This window comes from Rousettus aegyptiacus, unplaced genomic scaffold (assembly GCF_014176215.1).
Source record: "Rousettus aegyptiacus isolate mRouAeg1 unplaced genomic scaffold, mRouAeg1.p scaffold_m13_p_3, whole genome shotgun sequence".
Taxonomy (NCBI): Eukaryota; Metazoa; Chordata; class Mammalia; order Chiroptera; family Pteropodidae; genus Rousettus; species Rousettus aegyptiacus.
The window spans coordinates 57,857,080-57,881,411 of record NW_023416306.1 but is presented as its reverse complement, the minus strand read 5'-3'; the positions used below and the strand labels follow the sequence as shown (position 1 = coordinate 57,881,411).

The following is a 24,332-nucleotide window of genomic DNA, read 5'->3' as shown; positions in this document are numbered from 1 at the left end:
GGCGATGTGGGTAATCAGAGACACAGAGAACAGAATCTAGCACTTCTGCCCCTCAGTCTGGGATTGTGGCCTAAGTGCCTCCTTGAAATCATTGCTAATACTCTCATCCGCAGCACTTACCATGTGTCAAGCACGTTTCTAAGTACTTGGCATAAAATAACTCCTTTAATCCTCAGAGCAACTCCATTGAGTGGGTACTGTTAATATCTCCAATTCACAAAGGAGGAAATTTGAGCCACTTGCTCAACATCACATTGGCTAGTAAGTGGCAGAACTGAGATTTGAACCCTGAGGATTTCACCTCAAATTTGTGATCTGAACTTCTAATGGATAACTGTCAAAGAGGGACCCTTGAAGAAACTGAGGGGATTGTCGCTATTCCTGAGGTAGCAGGACACAGGGTAACTACTTATTTGCTGAAATGTGGCGTTTGCTGCCCATGCCTCACCAAGTACCTACAGCTTACTCTCCGAGATGGGCCCTTCCAGGGGGACCTCCTGTCCTCTCTCCCCCAGCCAGCTCCCTCCTAGAGAGTTCTAACAGAGGGCTGAGGCAGCAGATGAGGACTCACAGAGGAAGCACGCTGGCCTGCCAGCCCGGCCTGCACCTTTTCTGGCCAGCCCAGCTGCCATGTGGAGTGCTATCTGTATACAGTAAGGGCTCTACACATTCTCCCCCAGTTCAATCGGTCAGGCAGTGTGTCCTGGGAACACTCTAGACCCCTTAATTGTGCTCCCAAAGAGGCTCACAGGGCAGCATGGTAAATGCTTGGACAGGAGGCAGCTCAAGCTCAGCAATCAATGTCAAAACTTGATGAATCAATTGGTGCTTTGCCTGACTCATAAGAGATTGTCGCTGGACACAGCACAGACTCAAAACTCTGTTCCTCACCCAGGCACCCTCCACGCGTCCTTTTCCACTGGGGCCTTTCCTCCTGATGGATGTGCCAGTGCTGGCAGTGTGCTAATCCTTACTGCATCCTTGCTCCCTAGGCAGCCCAGGGCCAAAGTTTCTCTGTCACAGATGAAGAACAGGATGCAGTGACAAGATGATATATGGCAGGCAGAGCTCTTCCACAAGTTTCAACTTACTTCACACGCTTAACATTCTTGGAAGTCAGACAATTATAATGGTAGAGAACATTTACTAATCTCTTAATATGGGCCAGGTTCTGTTAAAAGTGCTTTTTTTTATGGAATATTTATACAGGTACTATTGATCTCATTTTATATTTGAGGAAACTTTGCCTCATTACAGTTATGGAAAATGAGAAAGTTTGGTCATGTAGACCTATATACCGACTTGAGTCAACCCCTGTATATATATATATATATATATATATATATATATATATATATATATATTTTTTAATGAAGGGACTGAGATGCTCTAGAGCTCAGTTTCCTTGTGGGTCAAGTGGGACCCCCCCAGCTGGCCTCCCTGGGGTGTATCAGGGTGAAACAAGGACATTAAGAACTGACCGTTGGGCTCATCGCGCTGTTCTCACTCAGAGATTGAGAAAAGATGGGTAATTTTCCTGAGGTGCCAGGATTTGAATCCAGGGAGTGTCGATTCTAAATCACGCTATATTCTCCCTCCTCAGATAACTAAGAACTTAGTATACTTGGATAAACTATTTGGAGCTCATTTGGGATGTGGTGAGAATTATTTTTTTTAATTTTAAATAGAATGTAGTGACGGTCATATTTGCCTTTTAGAAAGAATGGTCAGTGGAGACTCGAAGACGGGGAGTTCAGTTTGGAGGCTGCGTGATGTTGGAGGGATGAATAACAAAGGCTCTCTGCATTAAAACAGCAGTGTTAGATGGTGAGAGGAGAAAGACCTAGAAGATATTGGAAGTAGAATGGAACTTGTTGGGTGGCAAATGGGCGGAGGGGGATGGGGAGAAAAGGAGAAGTTTAGGACCCCCCATCCCAGACTTCTGTCTTGAGAAGCTTCATATATATGTGGATCACCAACTGGAAAGAGATTACAGGAAGGGGGCAAATTTAAAAGCAATTGGAGGGAGGTTAATGGATTCTGTTTGAGACTTGCTGAGTCTAAGTTACTTACCCACAGGATATTCATACAGAAATGTCCCCTGTTATGAACTAAATGTATCACCCCAAAATTCATATGATGTAACCCTACCCACTAATGTGGTGGTATCAGGAGGTAAGGCCTTTGGGATATGATTAGGATTAGATGTGGTAATAATGGTGGAGCTCTCATGAATGGAATTAGTGCTCTACAGAGACACAAGAGAGCTTGCTTACTCTCTCTGCTTTCTGCCATGTGATGGTACAATGAGAAGTCGGCAGTCTACAGCCTGGAACAAGACCTTCACCAAACCTGACCATGCTGGCACTCTGATCTTGGACTTCCATCCTCCGTAATCATAAGCAAGAAATTTCTGCTATTTATAAACCACCCTGTGTTTGATATTTTTGTTATAGCAGCCCCAAGCAGAGACTTGCAAGTCACCAATCTAAAAATAGAAACTGATACATTAAAGTCAATGGCTTCATCCAGGGAAACTATAAATGATAAATGATAATGATCAAACTGAGGATGTGGCCTTTAGAGCCCATGCTTAAGGGTAACTGTTGGAGAAGCAGCCAAGGAGACTGGAAAGGATTGATCAGAGCAATGGAGAAAAGAAGCAGGTAAGATGTACAAGGAACGATTGAAGAAGATGATTTCCAGAAGGGGTGGTTTACATGTCAAATGTGAAGGTCAAGTGGAAGAAGGCAGAAATATGTCCATTGGACTTGGCCATTTCGAGAGTCTTTGCTAGATCTTTGCTAGAATAGCATCAGTGGTATAGGAAGGCAGTTCCTGGAGTCCTGGGCTCTGGGGACAATCCTACTCAATTGGGCCTTGGTAAAAAAGAAAGCAGTGTTATTCTAACACACCACACTCCTTTAAAACCCTCAGTTCCCCATACTCAGCACCATATTTCATTCCTCTGGTGTTTTGTTTTATTTTGTTTTGTTTTGTTTTGTTTTGTTTTCCAGCATTCTCCTGAAAATGTTCCTCTTCCTAAAATATTTTTCTCCTGTACCCAACCAACTGGGAAAATAGTAAAATTCATGCACTTCACATGCAGAGAGAGCTGGGTTCATATATGAACTTTGCCCTTCAATAGCTTTGTGTCTATGGGTGGTGACCTCTCCCAGTGCCTGACACAGGTTAATGAGACTTTTGCTGCAGGGCTGATCTCAGGAAGCAATGAGACAGCCCAGGGGAACTGCCTGACTCCCAGTAGGCTCAAGAAGTGGGTGTCTTGAGGCTCAGTTCTCTCCAGGCCCAGAAAGCATTTGTAGTCTGGGGAAAGAGAACCTTAGTTTATCTAATCTTTTCTCAGAGAGGATACGATGAGGGTGAAGGATGAACGGACATCATGTTGATGGAAGCTTACAGAACTAGGAAGAAGTCATTGCAAATGGATGTTTCTGTCGGTTTTAGTTCAGGACGGCCTCCTGCCTGAAGCTGTCTGCAGTCAGCCACCAGCACTGAGTGACAACAGTTCTGTTCAGTCCTCTGCTTCCAGGAGAGGTTGCAGCAGATGCCTTAATGCCCACCTGTGGCACATCCCCTTGTCCTTACCATCTCAGTGCCCACCATCCAGACTTCCCATAGCCTGCACCTGAACTCGACCTCTGGCTCCCCATGGTTCCCATGCTTCTAAACCACAGGCCGTTTTGCCTCCACCAGGGGGTGTTTGGCACCCTCTGGAGACATTTTTGTCTCTCCTATTGAGAGGGGAGTTGTTAACGGCATCTGGTAGGTAGAGACCAGGAATGCTGGTAAATCACTACAGTTCCCAGGACAATCCCCACGACAAGAAATTATCTGGCTCAAAATGTCAGTAGTGCCAAGGTGGAGATAGCTTTCTCAGCAGTAATAAGCCCTGGTCACCCACAGCGGCTACTAGCTCGATGAGGCCCCTATAGTGTCCTCCTTCTCTTTCCTTCCTCCCTCCCCTACTGCTCTCCTAGGATCTCAAATCAGTATCAGGGTGTGTTTCTGGGGGCTCCCAGACAAGACATACCTCAAGCAAGTGGAATCTGTCTCCTATCCTCCTAGTAGAAAAAACACTCCCCACCATGAGAGAAAATATGTTTTTAAAATATTTATAGAGAAAAGGCAAAAGTCCAAATGAATAAATAACACCAGCGGTGACCTCTTAGGACATAATACAAAGAGCACCAAAATGAGTAGAGATTGGATTTGGGCAGAGTCCACCCAGGCACATGTCCTCGAGGAGATGGATTTGAAGGAGACTCAAAGTGGCGAGTGGGGCAGACTGGCAACAAGAAGGAAGAAGGGTTTTCTTGGAAGAGAAAGCACCCCTGTGGGTGCTCCCCAATTCCAGCCCCACGTCCCAACACCCTGGGTTTCTTTCCCTTCCAAGGCCAGGCTCGAAGGGCACCCTGCGGATTTTCAACACAACGTGGAACATTACAGGCTGTGCATAGGGCCCATAACATCCTTCTCCCTGAGCGCTTCCTTTTTGTGGGAGGGAACAAAACGGCTACAAATGTCTCCAGTGTGAAGGGAAATCTTTGCTGGTGTCACGGCCAGGGGATTACATCTGCCTACAGTTACAGGATGTATCGCTTGCAGAGAATTCCTTCCATAACCTACTCAAAGAACCAGGGGGAAAAAAAGTATTAAATAGCTGGTTAAATTTGATCTATATTTTTCATTCTGGATTTTTTTCTCTTGTGGTTTTTCACCAAAGTCCAGTTTGACATGTCATTAAAAGAAAAGCCTATGTACATGAGCAATAGATTTCAAAAGGAAAAAAAAAAGAGCTAACATATTGAACAACCCAACGTATACAATTTGGAAGAGGTAACCGGATCCCCTGCTCTGGCAGGCTGTAAACTGGGCTAGGGAGGGACATTGTTTTTCTTTTGGTCATTCTGCCAAGTCAAAAAGGAAGTTGGAGATTAGAACAAAATATTTAAATCAAAAATGAATCCTTCAATGAAAGTTGCTTGATCCCCTTTGCTACCACCCCCTGCCTCCCTTCCCCCTTATTGGAAGCATATTTCTCTTTGAAAAGAAGTAGTGTATTGTTGCTGAATAGAAGGAGACAGCCCACTGGGGAGACACATCGATCTCATCATTTTAAAAGTGGGAGATAAATGACCTAAGGCCTCTTTCCAATCAAATGCTGTTTCTGCACATTCTTGGGACAAATGGCATGGTTTTCCCCAGTGAGTAGCAAGGGCTCTCACTCTGGCCTGGCTTACCAATGCCAGCCATGCATCTCAGCTCCAGGAACAAGGGTAAGTAAATGCAACTAAAATAGACATACATGAGTGATGCCAGGTCATCTCATTGTTCTTTGAAACTCAGGCAAGACCTGGGCTCTACCTAATAGCGAACTTGCAGAATGGCCCCCATATTAAGGTCAGTGTTTTGATTTCATAAGTCATCCTCAAATTCACTCTAAGAAATGGATAGATACCTTAGGTTCTGCAAGTAGTGTAGTAGAAGGAGATCCAAGAAAGGATATGTAAGGAACAGAGCCACGGCTGATATCCAAAGATGCCTTTTCACTGCACCCTGCCAGTCTCTCTTTAAAAAGATCCCACTTTCGAAGTGGCCCAAATAAATGTGGTCCTCTTGGTGCTAAGCCCACTTAATACATGTCGAAATTACAGTGCAAAACAAATAATGTGGTGGGACTTTCTTACACCAGGTTCTGCTTATTAGAAATGTAGTTCAAGAATGTATGGGTGGAAAGGATGCAGGAAATCAGCAAGAATGTGATTCTGGAAGAGCTCAAGCAAACAGGGCAATCAAAAATGATTTTATTAAATTGGCTACCACCTTCATAATTGGCTGGGTTCTCCACACTTTAGTGCTCGTCACCAAGATTCTGTGCTTTTGCTAAACCAATGCACCTACTGCTCTTCAACACCATAATGTTGCCCATCAATGCGACTCGTACAGCTCTGACAAGCAACAGAATCATCCAAGATATAAAAGTATAAGGGAACATTTATATCATTAATAACAACATGGAAATACATAATAGTGGTCATTATTATGTATGATAATGAGTTATACTACACAATGGATTTGAAAATAAGCATTTGTAAATAGCATGCATTTTGATAGTAGGCAATGATAGAGAATCCACTTATATCCTGACTGTTCTTCCCAACCTCTCTGCCTTCACCATCCTGTGACCTCGTGTATTTCAATGTAGATCTTGTGTCAGAGATGACTTGAGCTCATCACACCTCCCTGGCTTACCACTCACCCAATACCCATGCAAATAACCTGGAACCCCAGCATTCCCCCTTGTAAGCACTAAATATTTTAGAAGGAGGCTTTAAAACAGGAATACATAATCATCATCAAATGATCCTTGATAGGCCCACAAATGGGCATCTCAAGTAGAGGCCTTTTCCATTGTCTATTCTGATCACCTATAGCATGTCCTCAGCAAGAGGCTGCCATTCGCTTTTACCTGATGTGTGTGTGCGCGCGCGTGTGTGTTCCTTAGAGCCTCTCTTTTGTTCTTAGATGTAAAACTTAATGTCACCTTCTTCCCTAGACAAACTGCAGATCTCCCTATCATTTCTAGCTTACTTGGTTGGCAGTTCTATTGATGGATTCATTCAAAAAAACCTGTACTGAACATGGCCATGTCCCAGGGACAGAGCCAGAGGCTTTGCCTCCATCTCGTCATCTAATTCTCACAACACTTCACCCTTAGAGGTTATGATCCATTTCATTTGCACAGCAGGAAGTTGAGATTTGGAAAAATCAAGTGACTTGCCCAGGATCCCAGGAGAGTCAAGTGACTTCAACCTCGCAGTGTCTTTGCTTGGGCTAGCCCTGGATGGGAGCCCTTCCCTATCAGCGCCATGCCACCTGGCCTGTGAGAGTTGTCATTTGGGTTGTTGCTGCCATACTTCCCTCAGGCTAGAATCCTCACGAGCCTCTTCACAAGAGTTGTCTCTTTCTCACTTCATCCTGGTCACCCTGTCATCACCTCGCACCTGCCTGGCTGAAGCAGCCTCTGTCTAATTTTGTTACCTCCTTAACTGCACGCCAGTGCCTCTGACCCACGGGAGTGCATGCACTGCCAACGCACTATTCCAAAGACACTGCTTGAACCTCTCTAGACTCCTGAGAGTTTTGGTCCACCATGAACTAGCTGTGTGAGCCTGGGAAAGTCATTAAAAGTCTTTGACATTTTCTTCACATTTGTTATAGACATCATAATTCTAGCTCTATCTCTGGAAGAAAACTGAAGTGAATATCGAATGAGACTCAGAAAGTGGGCTTTGGGGGACATAATTCCCATGCCAGATTTTATCTACAAAATGGCCCTGAAATGCAAATTTTCATCCAAATTTGCTCAAAATATGATGTTTCTTGGTCTGACTCCAAAGCTGAATGTTTCATCCAAAGTTTGCCGCTCTGTCCACAAAGGATGAAAGTTGGTCTGTCAACTTTTCCCTGCAAATTCGAGTTCATAGTTTGTGTTCCATAAGGTGTGGCCAAGAATTAAACTCAATAAGAAACTCCAAATTTCTCATTTGTGAAATCACCAATAAGGAACCTCGATAAGGAGTCTTATTTTTAATACCTAGTCGTATTTAATTAATCCAATCCTAATTTTCTGGGTTAAGTCGCTTACACGGAAGTAGTCAAAATTAAAAAAAAAAAAGTTTGGAAACATAAATTATTGAGATCCTGGTGCCCGGACTCATCCAGACCAAAATAAGTACCGGAAGCCTTCAGTGGCTCCCCCTTTACTATGCAGCAGAAATCCCAGCTCCTCAGCCTGACTTCCCAGTCCACTCCCAGCCTCAGTCTACTACCTTTCCCTCCTAAAGTTAATTTTCTCCTACATGAACCATTTGCTCTAGTTACTCTGGATTATTTACTTTCTTCTTTTAAAAGCCCCTCATTTTTTTTCCTCTTCTTTTTTCCTAAAGCTTCCCCCACCTAGAATGCTCCCAAGTCCCCTCGACTATGCCGGATCTATCTAGTTCAAACCCTCATATTTTCCACAACATCTGCCTTGACCTTGAATGTCTAAACAGATCTCTCCCTCCCCTGAGCGCTGGTGGCAAGCTCATGCTCTTATTCATCATGTGCCGCCTTCTGATGCTTCTCCTAGTGTTATCTTGAACTCTTGTTAAACATCCTTCCTTTTCATATTTTAACATGCGGTGTCCCATTCTCTCTGTTTACCCCAGGATCAGCTAACATAGCATTTCACATACAATAGCCACTCATTAAAAACTTGTTACTTAAATGTGACTCAGATGCTTGCAAACTGCTCTGATCAAAAGAAATATTTCTCATGCATAAAGCAATGGAATTGTAGAAATCCACCCCATCAAATATTTTTGGCTAAAAAGGAAGGAGTATCTTTCCACCGTCTCAACGGAAACCGTGCGTGTGAATGTGTGTTTGGGGTACAGAAGTAGAGAGAGGCTTGTTAATTTTAAAGCCACATAGCATGTTTGGCTAAGACTATGACTCCATTTGTGTATTTCAACCACGTAAAATACACCCTGGGATTCTGGACTGAGAAAAATAGCCATATAAGGAGAAAACAAGACATTCCCTATAGCAGCCCTTGTAAAACACTCTATGATTTAACCCTCTGCTCGGACAGATCCAAGCTCCTGTACTTTACAACTGCAAACAATCAGATTCCTGGGAGGAGCTCAGCGTGTGACCTGCACCATTGGGCAAAAACGAATCACAAACAAAACCTGACAGGTCACATGTAGGGCAGCATGACCAAAGCTTTGTAGCCGCCTGCCTGTCTCTCCGTGGTGGGCCGTCCCCAGTCCGAGCAGACACCAAGATGAGAGACACCAGCCCAGAGACAACTCTGAGGAGCTCATTAATCCTTTCCTTTAAGAACACAGGGATCTGGGGTCTGCCTCCACCTTCCAGGTGACAGTTCATCAATCTGCAAAATCCTTTCATTGGAGAAGTGGGGGCAGGAGAAGGGAGATTCAGGAGAAGGAACAAGGGGCTCCAGGAATGGCAGCCAGAGTCAGGAGCAGGTCAACTGTTGGCCCACCCTCCAAACAAGGCCTGTGGCTCTGAGGTGCAGGGTGTGCCTGTCTAAGGCCTCTGCTCCTGACTGGTAGAACAGACTCTACAGAGCCAGGGGCCAACCGAGAGCTCTTTGGCTCTCACTTCCACTCTCTTCTTAATTGCTGGGGATAATGGCTCTGTGAGATATGATTTTCTGGAGGGTAAAACTGAGGTTCGAAGAGGTTCTGTTGTCCCTTGCACATAATGAGTGGGGCTACAATTAGAAATAAAGTTTTATGCTGGCATTGACACTGCTCGTTTTCTTCTGTTGGCCAGTATAATCTCCTTCCTTGTAGCAGTAGAATGACCCCACAACACATGTATACTGAGGAGCAAGGAAGATGGATGCCCAGCTGGGGATGATATTTCCTAGGCTCCCACGCAGCTCGGACTGGCCATGTGACTGAGTTCCAGAGAGAGGGACATGGGTGGAAGTTCTGCGTGCAAATTCCAAGTCACAACTTTCAAAAGGAGTTGCTTGCCTTTTCCATGGGTTGAGATGCAGATGTGGGAATGAAGATGAGGACAATAAAATAGAAGGAAGTAGGATGAGCAGCGCCACCTACCTGCCTAGTACTGACTGTTCTCAGGAAGAGAAATAAACAATCTCATCTGAGCCACTGTATTTTTCAGTGTCTTTGTGACAGCAGTTTAGCCTGCACCTAAACTAATGCATGGGACTTTCTGCTGCCTCAGCTTTGTGCAAAGAATCTCGAGGCCATACTAGCTTGCACTGATTTAAAAAGCAGAAGGAAAAAAATCCTAGACAAGTTACATAACAGTCAGCAGTGTTTCCATGCCCAAATCACCTCCTCCCTAAGGCAAGGCTAGAACAGGTCTCATCCACACGAGGGAGTCCTGCGCAGGTTAGAGTAAAGGTCAGAGAATTTGGCTCCTTCCTTCCCATAAAAGAGTGTCTGTCCTGTAGAAAGTTTGCCTTCCAAAATGAGTTTCAGAGAGAAGAACCCTAAACCTCTTTGAGCTGGAGCCAGAAGTACTATTTGCACACTTGTCATTATCATTCCAAAAATGATGTATTCAAATCTTCTTCTTTAACTAATTTTAAAAATTTGCTTTATCTATCTGAAGAGATGGATTAAAACAGCTCCTTCTGTGATTTTCTCCTGGGAATGCAACTTTTGCCTCTTATTTGAGGTTATTAGGTACATATTACATATAATAATTGTCATTTTTATAACAATCTTTATGTCCCAATCATAAATTTTGTCCTAAAGTCTGATATAAATATAACTCTAATAAACACCATCTTTTGTTTTTGATCGGTTAGATTTTTTTTTTTTGCCTTTGTTCTTTTCTCTGCCCTTATATTTTAGATGAGTCTCTTATAAACCACACAGATTTTTTTTTCCCATCAGGTTAACAATCTCTGTGTTTTAACTGGCATATTTAATCCATTTACATTTATTTAGAATTTATTTCTGACATCCTGTTTTGGGCTTTATATTTACTTTGCTATATATCAGCTTTCTTTTTTTCCTGCCTTTTAATGGATTGATTAAGTTTTTTATTCCCTTTTCCTATTCTACTGATTCGGTAATTATACACCTCATTTGTATATTTGTAAATTCGTACAACCTTTTTAGGTGTCACTCTCACATTTTTATCACACATACATGACTTTAAAAAGTATATTAAGTCAGCATCTCTCTCCATCCACCAATCTTCAGAGATCCAATCATCTTTGACTCTTCCTACATATTATTGTTTTGTCCACTATTTCAGTTTCACATTCTTTTATTTCCTTAAAATTTGTCAATATTATTGTTATTTCTGTAGACAATGATTGTTTAATTTTAATTTTCCTTCTAGGATCTCATTCCTTCCTTAGAGTTTTGGGTATATTATCTCATTGAATTTTGGTTTGTGTTACTGCTGTTGGTAAGTCTGTTTCCTTCTAATCCTATTATCTCTGTAGGAAATATGTCTTTTCTTTGTTGCTGTAAGAACTTTTTTGCTTTGTTGTTCTGTAATTTCATTACAGTGAAAGCTCATTGCTTGCTGTGTATCCTGAATCTCATCTTCATTTTTTAACTACTGTAAAAAAAAAAAAAATCTTCAGTCTTTTTCTCTTTTAATAGCTCTTCGTTCTATATTTTCTTCTTCTAAAACTCTTATTATTTCTCATTCTATTTTCCATAGATTTAATTACTTTCTCACCTGTTTACATCTTTGTGATACATTCAGAATTGGAATTAGATCTCTCTTCCAGAGCACTAATTTTTTCTTTAGCTGTATCTAACCCATTAAAATTAATGATATAGTTATTACTTCTAGAACTTTTACTTGTTTCTTTTTAAAATCTGTATTTTCTTTTTTCATAGTTACTTGTACATTTATTACATTTTTAATTACTTGTTTTATGTTTCTAATTACTCTAAACATAAAGTTCCTATACAATAGATCCATTATCTGAAGTTATTAAGAATTTAATCCTGAAGCATATTCTATCTGTAGGTTCACTATCATTGAGGATTGTTTGCTAACATGTTTTGTAATTTGAAGGGTAAATTCATTTTAGTGTGGCATTATTTGTGAGGATCACGTGTGGCCTAGACTGAGGGTGTGACTCAACAGAGAGTTTTGTGTTTGGCTTAAAATTGTATAGTATCATGGCTTGGAATAACATTTTATGTTCATATCTCATCTCAGATATTACTAGACCAGATACATAGCATAATCAAACCTCAAACCCAAGTAAGGCATTAAGTTCATGTTTAGACTTCTTGAATCACAATCGAGAGACATTCCTTTGTACTCATATCTCTGGTTAGATCAGACAAATTTCATTGTTGTCTCCCTGTGTCATTGGCTTTCTTGGCAGTGCCTGCATTTGGCCTGTCATGAAGGCTGCAAAATGTAGGTCTCTCAGCATTCATAATCACTTCCCTTTCCAATTCAAGTTCATAAGACAACTAATGTAGTCTCTGTCTTTATACTAAATGTGGCTGGCTTCTTTTGGATCAGGAATCCATATCTAATGCAATCAGCTGTAGATAGGGACAGGGTCGCATAGCACTTAAGGAACTCCATTTTGGGCTGTTTTTGGAGAGAGAACTTCTCTTGCAAGAAGGCCTAGAAGAAGGGACAAAATGATCATTGGAGGAAATAATTATCATTTCTGCAACCAATAACTTTTTCTCAATACTTCTCTTGTGTAAGCTCTGCCCTCAGTAACTGTGTAGCCTACGCTGAGTCATAACATTGTTCAGGGTAAGAGTCTGAGCTGTTGTAATCAGGGAAGTGTCCATAGCATTTTCCAGGAAAGATCAAGGTGAGCATGGTTGCGCATAGCCGTGGAATTCATCTTCAATTCAAATTAAATTTCGAAGTTACTCTTGCACACAGCACCTACCCCAGTGTCTGACATAGCAGATATTCAAAAAATATTTGTTGAAAGAAAATATCAAAGACTTCCTTGACTCCACAGTAAAGAGATAATGCAGCACACAGAGGCAGCAGGCAGAAGGCATTCAAAGAGAGACAGAAAGCTGCAAGGCCATGCCAAGAGAAAGATAAATCTTTCCCAGAGAAATAAGTAACTTGAGGCAGGCAGTTAGCAAAGAATGCTGGAGAAAAGCAACCTCTTTAAAGACTCAGAACTTGGACTAGACTTTGAGTTAGTACATATTCAAGATGGAGAATATTCTTCAGTTTGTACATAAGAGTCCTGTCACAGGTAGTGACATCCCACACAGACCCTCACAGCAGGACGTCATTTGTGTGCTTGGTGTTATATTAAGATAAAACACACCCCACAAAAAGAAGACAATTCTCTTAAGCATACCTACATCAGGGATTTAAGGGGAAAGGAATGGAGAAAATTTTAAAGTGAACCACCAGGTTGGTTTTTATATATAATAATACCCATGTTAATTGTGCATTAAAAAAATGCGTAGTTCAAATTATCCTGTGGATTCCTTCTAAATACGATCTCTCTAAATGCTATTATAAATAGATATTTAGATTAGCTGAGAGCTGCAGTGGAGGCTAAGAAAGCAGTTCCCCTAACAGAATGCTGCTTTACTCAGGTTTTCTTTTTAATAAGTATACCACACAGTGGGTTCAGCCAACTAATGGAATCTCCACATTTTCTTTAGAAAAAAGTTCTTAGGGGCGGCCATCTGGTCGAAACATGGAGCCTTGCAGACTCAATTTGAAATTGTTTGCATATCAAGCATGCTATGTTGTTACTCAAGTTGCGTATTTATTACAGTTCAAGTGGGGAGGAAAAGGGGTAGACCCCATTCCCCAAGCTCATCTTTGGTTGCACAGAAACTGAAAACCAAAGGAAGGACTCCGCAGTAAAATCTCTGGCAAATAAAACCCATCACATGAAAAAGATGATTGCAGTGCCAACCAAGAGTCCAGCGAAGCTGTGTGAGGCAAAATTTTAGGCTGCTTTAGCTTTTCAAAACACTCAAACCACCTGTCCCCCAAGATGGGGGCATTCTCTGTCATGATGGTGAATTGTTGGACCCTTGCCTGTTCTAATCAACAAAACTTTTGACAGGAGCTTCCTTGATTAATTCAATAGAACTCAACTATGTCACAGACCTGGAACATCTAATACCAATAATGACCCCAACATTGAACTTTGGGGTGCATTCTCAACAGTAGCTCCTGCAGTTGTTCTCCGATGAAATTACTGTGGAAAAAAAAATGTGTGAGATGGCCCTTCACACAATGGGGTGAAAAGGGCAGCTTCCTGGGTTACCACTCAGTTGAAAACACCACCTCACCAGCTTACAGGTGGTGTTATTCAAGCACAAGAATGTGTGGAATGTGTCAAATGTGTGTGTCAAATGTGTGTCAAATTAGGTGGCTTCCCTTCTGAAACCATTAAATCTTTGCCTCTCGTTGCGGGGGAGGGCCTATAGCTAGCTGTCAGTGGGAACACTGCCACACAGCTAGACCCATACCTCTCCCTGCAGAATCGAGGAGGCAGTTGGCTGTAGCCAAAGAGAGTGACTAAGCCTTACACATTTTACCTTTTGTTCCCAGGTAATTCTTTCCAGAAATACTACTGGGTCCCAGTCCCCCCTCTTCCAGCATTCCTGAAAATAGTTAAGATATAAGCACTTGGACTTCAAATTTATATTAAGAAGCTTGGGTGAAAAGACTCCATCATGTGTATATTGAGCATTCAGAACTCTAGAGGAGTTTCAGGGTGGAAAATACCAGTCCACTTCCCTCCCTACTGGACTCCCTTAGCGGGCACCACAGAAACCGGAAGACACCCTCACTCTGATGCCCTGTGACTGGATGTCAGACTCCAGGGGAGTGTGAGTCCGGGACATTTCCTGAGTCCTCAGTGGGTTTTCTCTCTTGTGGCACTTGAGAGAAATAAATGAGGGAACAATGTCAGACACATACCAACCCCTTCCATTGCATGATACCATGGTACCCAAGACAACATCTTGTGGTGTCTTTGCCCTAACCTTGTGTAGTGGGCGCTTGAGTTCTTGCTTGGCCTGTTCCTATTTTCTCTTTCCTTGATGACAGCCCATCACTTTTCTCCTGGAGAACCTCTCTGCCATTGCTCATGGTTTGGCTGCCCTCCTCTGGCCAACGGCTGAGAATGTGACCCAAGCCAGACCAACTGGAGTTGCCCTTCTGGGATTGTGGATCTGGGACAGCAGTGACATGCAGAAAGAAAACTTTCAGAGCTAATTAAATCTGAGATCCAGGCCCTAAAGAGCCTGTCCATCAGTCTCTGTTCTGCCGCATCTTTGAGGCTCCCCTGAGCTTCGCCCTTTCCTCAGGTTCTAGGGGCTACAGCCTATCCTTACAATAAATTCCATCTGCTTCTTGGAGCCAGCATGGACTTCCATGTCTTGCTACAGTGGGTCTTGGTACCCCCTTCCCTGTATAGAAGAAATCAATTCCCCAGTCACAGGAAATAACATGGAAGCAGGAAGGGAAGCCAGCCTCCGACTGGCAGCCGGTGCCCTTCCCCTGTACCTTCCCAGGGACCTGCACTTGGCCTCTCGCCTTCTCTTCTCTGCTGCCACATTGCTCTCCTGTGTTCCACATCATCCCAGCTCTGAAACCATCATCGATTTCAACTCTCAAGTCTCTTTTTCTTCTGGTACCAGGTTATTTTCATAAATCGTTTGTTTTAAAATCAATCTCAAGTGTCTCGTTCACCACAACATTTCTAAAATTCATTCCTCTGCCCCATTCTTCTGCCAACGTGCTCATTCCAGAGGGGGGCCCTTCCCACTTGAATGCTGGCAACATCCTGGCCTCTTGGCTTCCTCTCCTGCCACCTTCTTCTCTCCCAGAGAGAAAATGAGGTTTGGACTTGGTGGGTTGAAAGCCCATTCATGCATGCCATGCATAACATTCCCTTCTTCGGCACTGATGCATTGTGAGACAAAAAGGCCTTTGATAATGTTTCTCTAGGGGCCCATTTGGTGTCATTTTGGCCAAGTTTCCCTGCTGGGGAGTAAGCAGCAGTAACTGATGAAGGGCAAGTTTCATCCCCACCCAGGTCCATGGGCTGCTTATACGGCCGAGCCCTGTGAGTCCCATGTCCTCACCTAACCCAGGAATTGATGGCACAATCATGGCACATGGTATCTCTTCCACCTAAACATGTTTCACCTGATTGAGTCTCTACAAAAATGGTCCTGTTTGGCAGCCTGGGATTACACTCGCCCCTCAGGAAGTGGTTACATATTAGAATTCAGGGTACCTCTTGCAGCTGGGAAGCACAATCTACGGCTGTCCTCGGGGGCCCATGAGGAATTCACACCTGTGATTTCCCTAAAGCCCTCTACAGATCCAGTTGAGAGAGCTGCTCTTTGGCAACGAACAACTTGAGTCTTTTAGAGAGAAATCAAGGTACAACAGATTCAGGTAATTTAGCATATCACAATAAACACCGTGACTGGAGCGAGGCGAGATTATTGCCGACATGTACAATGAAGAGTGGGCATGCTGGCCCAGACATGTACAACCTAACACCTATTATTAGTTCTGTACTGAACAGTTTTTAAAGTTTTCCTGGTATAAAATATTAAATTTGCTACTCACTTGCAATTTCCCGTGCTACTTAAAATTAGATTACTAATTTACTTTTGTGTGGTATTCAGAAGTAGCATGTTGTACAAGAGAATGACCACATATGTGGAACATGTGTTTGTGTTCCAGTTGGGAGAAATTATTTTTATAAATGCAGGCTGAAGAACCTATTTTTAAATGAATTCTCTTAAATTTAAACTTCATTTTAAAGCTAAGCCCCTACCACCATAAAAAAAAGGAAAAACGAGAACATGGGTAGAATTCAACAGTTACCTTCATGGCTATGTTGCATTAAGTGAGTTTTCTAAGTGATTTCTTAAACTCAAGGCTCTGGCCTCAAAACTAGATTTGGTTCTCCTCCTTGTCTCCGGTATAGTCTTTTGCTTCTGAAAATTGAATCGTGCACAGCAGTTTCCAATATTTTCGCTCCCTTCCTGCTTTGAAGTCTATTAATCTTCATGTTGATTTTCCCTCCACCCTCTTGAAAAAAAAAAATGTATGTATCCCTAAGCTGGAAAGCCAGGAGCTGGCACCTTGGGATGAGGTCACATGGAACAGGAATGGCAAGAGCCTAGCCAGGGTGGTGAGCCACCACCACAAACTATGGCCGGCATCTCGGGAAAGGAAGTGAGTCAGTCTTCTGAATTCTGTGGTGATGAACCCCAGCGCCTCTGTCACCCTCTTCCCTCCCTGTGGGTGCACGCCTGACTAAGCATGGGGCCTCCTGGTGTGAGGCAGGGCCAGACAGACGTTCTTTTGTCCTTAACACAACCGTTCAAACTGCTGCCTTGAACATCCAGTGTTGTTCATATTCTTAATCTAAATCCACTCTAAGTCAATACATTCTATTTCTAGTAAAGAGAAATTGAATAATACATATCTACAGTGGACTATATCCTCAGGTTTCTTTAAGTAACTTCAGAACAGATGAAATTACTCTATACATACATACATATAAAGAACAAATATGTATATAACTAAATATGAACTTGTGCATTTGAATGATTGCAATCAAATAAATGCAACTGAATGAATCTATTCATCCAAACTTTCCATCCACATAAAAATATGCATGCAAGTATAATGGCTATAGAAAGTCAGACCGATGATGATGAAGACACTACTACTACTATGTATCTGAAGAGTAACTCAAATTACTAGTCCCAGCTGGCAAGGAGTTTACAATCCGATTAAGATTAAACAGACACACACACACACACACACACACACACACACACACACACACACACACACAGAGTAGTCATTGAAACCTTAGAATCGTATCTGATTCTTCCTACTCCTTTACCTTGTATACCAATTTGGTTCCCAAATTTTGCTCATCCTAGTTCCATAATTTTCATATTAACCTCCCTTCCTTTTCCTCCCCAACTCTGGCTGTTTCAGGCCCTCTTATTTTCTTTGCAGCCTATAGCAAAAGCTTCCTTTCAGGCATAAGAGTTCACCACCATGGGCAGGGCTGACAGGCACAGCACTCGTCAGGCCACACCCTTCTCTCTACCGTAATAGACCATGTTAATCAACCCCAGCGTTCTTCCATATGGCCACACAGCCCTTCAAAGAGCAGCCCCCCAAAGTCACTGTCAATTGATTAGAGGTCTTCTGGAAGCAGAATAAATTTACCATGCCAATCTAGGTCCTTTAAAACAATGTTCTTCCACCAGGACTTGAACGACACCTAAGATCTAACTCAAACATGAAATAGGGGCATTTTTTAATGTACCATGAATGATTTTTGATGTGTACTCTTCATTGAGGACTAAGTAAAACTAACCCAAATCGGAAAATTCTGTCCCCTCCAAATTCTCTCTCTACTCTTTTCTCACTCGCTGCTGCCTTATAACCCTCACTGGTTCCTATTCCACAGCTACAAATCTTGAACTTTCCCTAGCCAGATCCTAACAACTTCCATTTGGATGCTAGCTACGTTAGTCCAAGACTAATATCAAGACAAATATATTCTCCAAGGAGCAGATGTCAAGATGGGATTAGATATGCAAAGCTTTACCAGGGAAAAGACCCGTTAGAGAAAATATGGGAAGAGCCAGGAGGGGCTGAGAGAACAGTCAGACTGCAGTGCAGGTCTGACCTTGTGAATAGGAGAGAGAGAAGGAAGGGAGGTTGGGTGCAAGCATGCTGGACTGCAGCGCAGTACTAAAGCAAGTTCAGCAAAGCCTCCGAGAAGTCCTGGAGCCCAAGCCACCCGTCAGAGGAGTCTGGTAGTGTTAGCATCCCTGCTGTGCTGAATCAGTGGCTGAGAGCAGGCCATGGGAAGCACAGCCTCCGCTCAGACGCAGCAGCTTTAGGTTGCAGCAGCTGAGGACTCAGCCAATTAATGATTTTCCCTGCATTTGGAGATCTGAGAGGTGCATTCTCAGTGCTGCCACCCCAGATGACTGACAACAGACAGAGCCGCCAGATTTAACAAATAAAAATACAGTATGCTAAGTTAAATTTCAGATAAACAACAAATAATTTTTAGTCTAAGTATAGCCCAGATATGGATGTCCTGTATTTTATCTGGCGACCCCAGCAGTAGCTCTTCTGCGTTAGATTTTATCTGTGATGAACCTTTATCTTTTGAACTGAATCTGTAATTCAGCATAATCCTAGCATGTCCCTCTCATCAATGTCTCTCCTACTCAGTCACCCATCCTCCCCATTACTCTAGTTTGTCTTCTGGAAACACAATTCTGATCATGTCACTACTCGCCTGCCACACACACACACACACACACACACTCGAAACTGCAAATAGCTCCCATGGCTTTCAGAATGAGCCTCAAACTTCTCAGCCTGTTGTTCAGCCTTATTTTGCAACACTGATTCCCTCTCACATCTACAGCCCTTGGACTCAGACCAGACCTTGTGGTTATCAAGACACACCCTACAGTTTCGGACACCTTGCATTTGTTCATGCTAGTTCCCCTCTCTAGAATGCCCTCCCAGAACAGCCTTCCCCCAGATCTCCACACTTCTAGATTTGACCTGTACTTCAATGCTAGTTCACATGTTGCTTTCTCCTTGAAGCTCTTCAAAGTACACTGTTGCATGGCCCAGAATTCCTTATACCTACTTACACAGGAAGAAGCCAAGATAATATAGAAAGATATAACTTGATATGCCCTGAATACCAAGCTTTTCATACAGAGTGGACTTTAGCAAACAGACTTTCCCAACTCCACGTGTGGCATTAATATCAATAGCCCTCCTACATACGACAAGGTGAGTCATGCTTTTAGCCCCGGTGCAGATGTTTAATTAATCAGGGCCGCCGTCCTCGTCTGCCCTTGACTGGGTTTCCCTGATGGTTACCCACCAGAAAACTCAGCCCTTTAACACAAACAATATCCTGATAAACATTTTGTGGCATGCACCAGGATAGGGAGGCAAGCTCTTCTTTAGCGAGCCAGCCTGCACATCGAGTCCTAAAAACTCAAACTTAATTTCATACACAATTGTCTTTCTGTTTTCTTGTGCACCAAAACTTTCCTTAACTCCCTTTCCTTCCTCCCAACTTTGATTGAGGGAAGGAAGTTTGTGTCTAGTGAACATAAAATATTGAATTATTCTGACCTCAGCATCATTTTGAGATTGACTTGAATGGTGAAATGCCCTCCATCCAGTCCTGCCCCTCTGCAGTCACAAAATTGTGCATGACTTTCTTTTGTCGATGGCATAGGTATTCATTCATTCAGTGTCTCTCTCTCTCACTCTCTCTCTCTCTCTCTCTCACTAAAAAGGAGGAGGAAATCAGATGATGAAATGAAACCTTTAAATAAAATATCATTTACACAAAGGAAAAGAATTTTCCTCTGGGTCATTATCAGTGGAAACCCAGTAAAAAGATAATAAGCACAAGATTCCTGATTAATTAAATATTTGTGCTCATTGTATACAATTGTCCTGGGGAAAATCAACTCCAGGACATCTGTTTACTCACCCTTGGACTGAGAAACCACCAAACTACCTCTGCCCTGCATCTCCAGGCAGAATGTCAAGGCATAGAACTGATAGTTTATAAGCCCGAGGAATATGCCCACTAATTTTCTAGGATGGAAAGAGATGACCATGCTACAAGAGCAATAAAATGTAAAAGCTGAGTAAACTCGTAGAGGGTTAATTGGGCAAATTGAAAGTGACAATATATTAATATAATACATATTTGCTGATATGCATAATCTTTTTATGCTACAGAGGAATTAAATATAGATGATAAATATTTTCATGAATGCTTCAAATACTATTGCTTTTTACCCAGTGAAACTGCGTTACTAGCTTTTTTCCTTTCGCCTAGTGTCTTAGACCATTCTGGTTGCTATAACAAGAGAACACACACTGGTTGGCTTATAAGCAATAGACATTTGTTTCTTACAGTTCTTGAGTCTAGACGGCTGAGATCAGAATGCCAGTATTGTTAGGTGAGGGCCCCCTTCTGGGTTGCAGGTGGCAGACTTCTTGCTGTGTCCTATATGGCAGAAGGGATAAACCAGCTCTCTGAGGTCTCTTTTATAATGGTGCTAATACCCTCATGACCTAATCACCATTCAAAGACCCCACCACTAATACCATCAACATATGAGTTAGGGGGGTGGCACCACAAACATTCAGACCGTAGCACCCAGTTAAGCCTCCCATTTCAATGATTTTTCTAATACCACTATCCCTTAATTGCTATCCCCAACTTATCTTCCTCCCCTAGCAGTTGGCCTGGACTATCCCTGCCAAGTTTCACTGGAGCCCAGGAATGGGCAGCAGTGGATGCTTCTCTCCTTGCCAGTTGATGAACAAATACTATAAGTCGTGAATTGAGGAGGATCAAGATTCAAGAGTAAGTTAAACAGAACATGACACTGAGGACCAGCGGGTCAGGTTGGAGGAGGTAGACCCTGGGCAGTGAAGGAGAAAGGGCTGGAGAACCCACTAGCTGGAATCCAGATGCCTGGGGCAGCTTCCTGTGAATCTCCCAGCTCACCTGAGACCTCAGGGAGGAGGAGTCTGGGTTCTTAGCCATCGAACCACCTTCAGATGTGATTAAATGAGCATAAATGTTTGAGAAATTGCTAATGACTGGTTGTTTTTCCCTGTCCATCCAACACCGTGTGCATTTGTGGAAACCCCAGGATTTGAGTGTCCTTCGATGTACTAGTAGAAGAGTCTAAAACCATTAGATTCCCATGTGAATGATGAGATGCATTACCATATCCACTCTTCTGACCTTGACCCTCTCCAGTGAAATGGGTTAATTCATCACTGTCTTAGGAGACATAGTAGCAAAGATGTGACTCCAGAACCTGATTAATAATCCCCATTTGGCCATAATCTGTCGAAAGAAGAGGGTGGGCAGGCAATTCTTGTGATGAAAGGCTTTGAAACCATCTTCTAAAAGAAGGATGCCCATCAAGGGCTGACATGAAAAAGTAAAGAAGGCCCTCTACTCCTCCCACCCCAAGCAAACAAACAAACAGAAACGAGAAATGACTTGGGAATCCATGAAGGTGGAATATCTTTTTTTTTTTTTTTTTTTTTTTAAAAGAGTATGGTTGATGCAGATGGAGAGCCTGTGCAGGGGATAGAAATGATCATTTTCATGAGATTGTCTCTGGAGTACCAGATGCTAAAGCGTAAGACATGCCAACATGCTGAGCCTGCCAGGGCCATCTCTAAGTGGTCCTAAGTCTCAGGTGCCGTATGTGTAGATATACTTTCTTCATATATGCTCTTGCTATATTGTTTCTGTTTGTTGGGCCCAAAATGCATGGCCACAACTTCCTTTGGTTCTATGACTTCCTGGAATGAGACGCCTCTTGATATGTGCTCTAGGTTCCAGGATAGGGGAAATTGCTCAGGGTACTGACTGCATGGTACATAGCGAAAGATAAAATCAAACCCATCAAAGAAAGTAGCCCAAGGTCCTTGTTCTGGACATTGCCCCTGTTCTGGACTTGTGCTCCTAGGTCTGTCTCGACTACTTTTGCTCTGATGATCCAAGCATGACCTTTGGGGCATTCCCTCTATGCCTTGAGGCAGCCATAATAACAATCACTAACTCTTACTCCCGTATAGGATAATGACTCTCATAGGGGGCCCAGCTTTCTGAAGAAAGGCAGAAAACATGAGATGTTAGGAGTAGCTCATCCCAGAACTCATCCCAGTTCAGAATGATCTCCTTTTAAAGAGGGTGCTCCAGGTTTGATATGTGGGTATGGTCCACTTCAAAAGAGGACTGGATTAAGGCATTAAATCATTTGCTATTGTTGCTATAACAAATTACCACAAATTTTGTAGCTTACAATAGCATTAATTTAGTACTTACAGTTCTGGAGGTCAGAAGTGCAAATTAAGTCTTACCAGACTAAAATCAAAGTGTAGACAGGGCTGCATTCCTTCTGAAGGCTCTAGTCTAGGGAACAGTGCATTTTTTTTGCCTTTTCAAGTTCCTAGAGGTAACCTGCATTCCTTGTCTCATGGCCCTTCCTCCATCTTCAAAGAGTATCACTCCAACTTCTGCTTCCCTTATTACATCTTCTTTTTCTATTTTTCACCCTCTGTCTCCCTTTTGACTACATTGGGCCCACACAGATGATATAGGACAATCTTCCCATCTCAAGGTCCTTAACTTAACCACATCAGCAAAGTCCCCTTGACAGGTTCCAGAAATTTGAAAGTGGACATCTAGTGGGAGGGCCTTATTCCATCTATCGTGGACATTGTTGAACATCAGAAGATTTTGGTTGTGACTGACCAGGTGAATTCTTTGCTGACCTTGAGATGAACAGTTCCTGGAACTTACAGATATATATACACACAAACATATTTAAAAATATTTTTTATTTAGATATATATATATATTTATATATAACAGAGTTAAATATATAAAAACATATGTAATATATATACACACATATATAATATATATTATTTACACATATATACTATATATAATAAGTAGTTGGTAATGGCCAATGAACCCCAGGAATTCATAAACATCTTTGCTTATTCTGGAGGCATCCCACTGAAAAAGGGCTGACTCCTTGGAGGACTTCATGCAAACATCTTTGCTAGACTGAACATGGCCCATGAATTACATTTTTAGTCTCACGAATTTATTCCTTTGGACAAGGCTAGAGGTTGTGCTGCCCCAAGTCACAAGAAATAAATTTGGGTAGCAACTCTTAAGTCAGTATGTAATTGTTTCTCAGGATGTTAATCACTTTCCCATGCTAAAAATGGCTCATTGTCAAATTTAAATAAATTCAAGAAAAATGCAGTTAAGGTCGAACCTAATTAAATTTATTCGAGTTAAAGAGATGTTTTTAAAGGACTTGTTAGAGCCTCAAGCACTTTGTAAAAGTGTTGTTAGTCACCTATTCGTACCTTCTGGAACCTGGGTTCTATGGAACAGAGCTTGGAAGACACAGAATCAGTATATTAACTATTTAGGTGATGATACTTTGTCCACGGTTTGATCAGAGTACTGGTATTTCAATAAATAAGACCAAGTAGGCAAGGCAGTGCATTCCACCGCTGGGCGGGAGGTCCTCGTAGGAGTCACAGTCGCCCAACCTGTGGTCTCCCTTCAGAAACATTAACATGATATTTCCAACCTATCAATTTTGATAGGTAAAAGAGATGGCAGCTACACATTGGAGGTCTCCAGATCCCTTAAACCTCCCGTGAGACTTCCCTGGAACTGAGCCAGTAAATTCTGTACCATCCCAGATGAATAATATATATTTTTTGTTGTTTTAATGTCTGTTAGGATGTGAGGTTCCATGCACACTCTACTGCTTACTGCTTGAGTGCCCTTTACCTCCATCCAGTCATGACCACTCTGTCCCCAGCCCATGTGCCTATTTGCCCCTGGTCCAGTGCATTGTAATAACTGTCTCTCCCAGGGTCCTACACAGGCTAGCATTGGAAACATCTGGGTTCCTTCCTGCATCAGTCAAGAGAGGCTTCTTAGGCTACAGTAATAAACAACCTCCATATTTCAGTGGCTTAATAAAGCAAAAGTGTATTTCTTACCCAATCCATATGTCCATCTCTCATTAGCAGGGGCCACTACTCTACAGTGGCCTCAGGGGTTCTGGCTAATAGATCTTACACCATCCAGAGCGTAGCTAGTCACATAGGGATAAGGGAAGACAGTGGCCGATTTTGTATTGACT

At 42.5% G+C, this 24,332-nt stretch overlaps 2 long non-coding RNA genes across 2 annotated transcripts; both read left to right on the top strand.

The window, feature by feature from the left end:
* The first annotated feature begins 8,767 nt into the window (after positions 1-8,767).
* On the top strand, positions 8,768-9,712 carry LOC118600422. The gene is made up of 2 exons (XR_004950079.1): positions 8,768-8,949; positions 9,373-9,712. It is a non-coding gene; the product is annotated as an uncharacterized LOC118600422 (long non-coding RNA).
* A 4,332-nt stretch (positions 9,713-14,044) lies between these two features.
* Positions 14,045-14,918, top strand: LOC118600411. The gene is made up of 2 exons (XR_004950065.1): positions 14,045-14,118; positions 14,620-14,918. It is a non-coding gene; the product is annotated as an uncharacterized LOC118600411 (long non-coding RNA).
* The last annotated feature ends 9,414 nt before the right edge of the window (positions 14,919-24,332 follow it).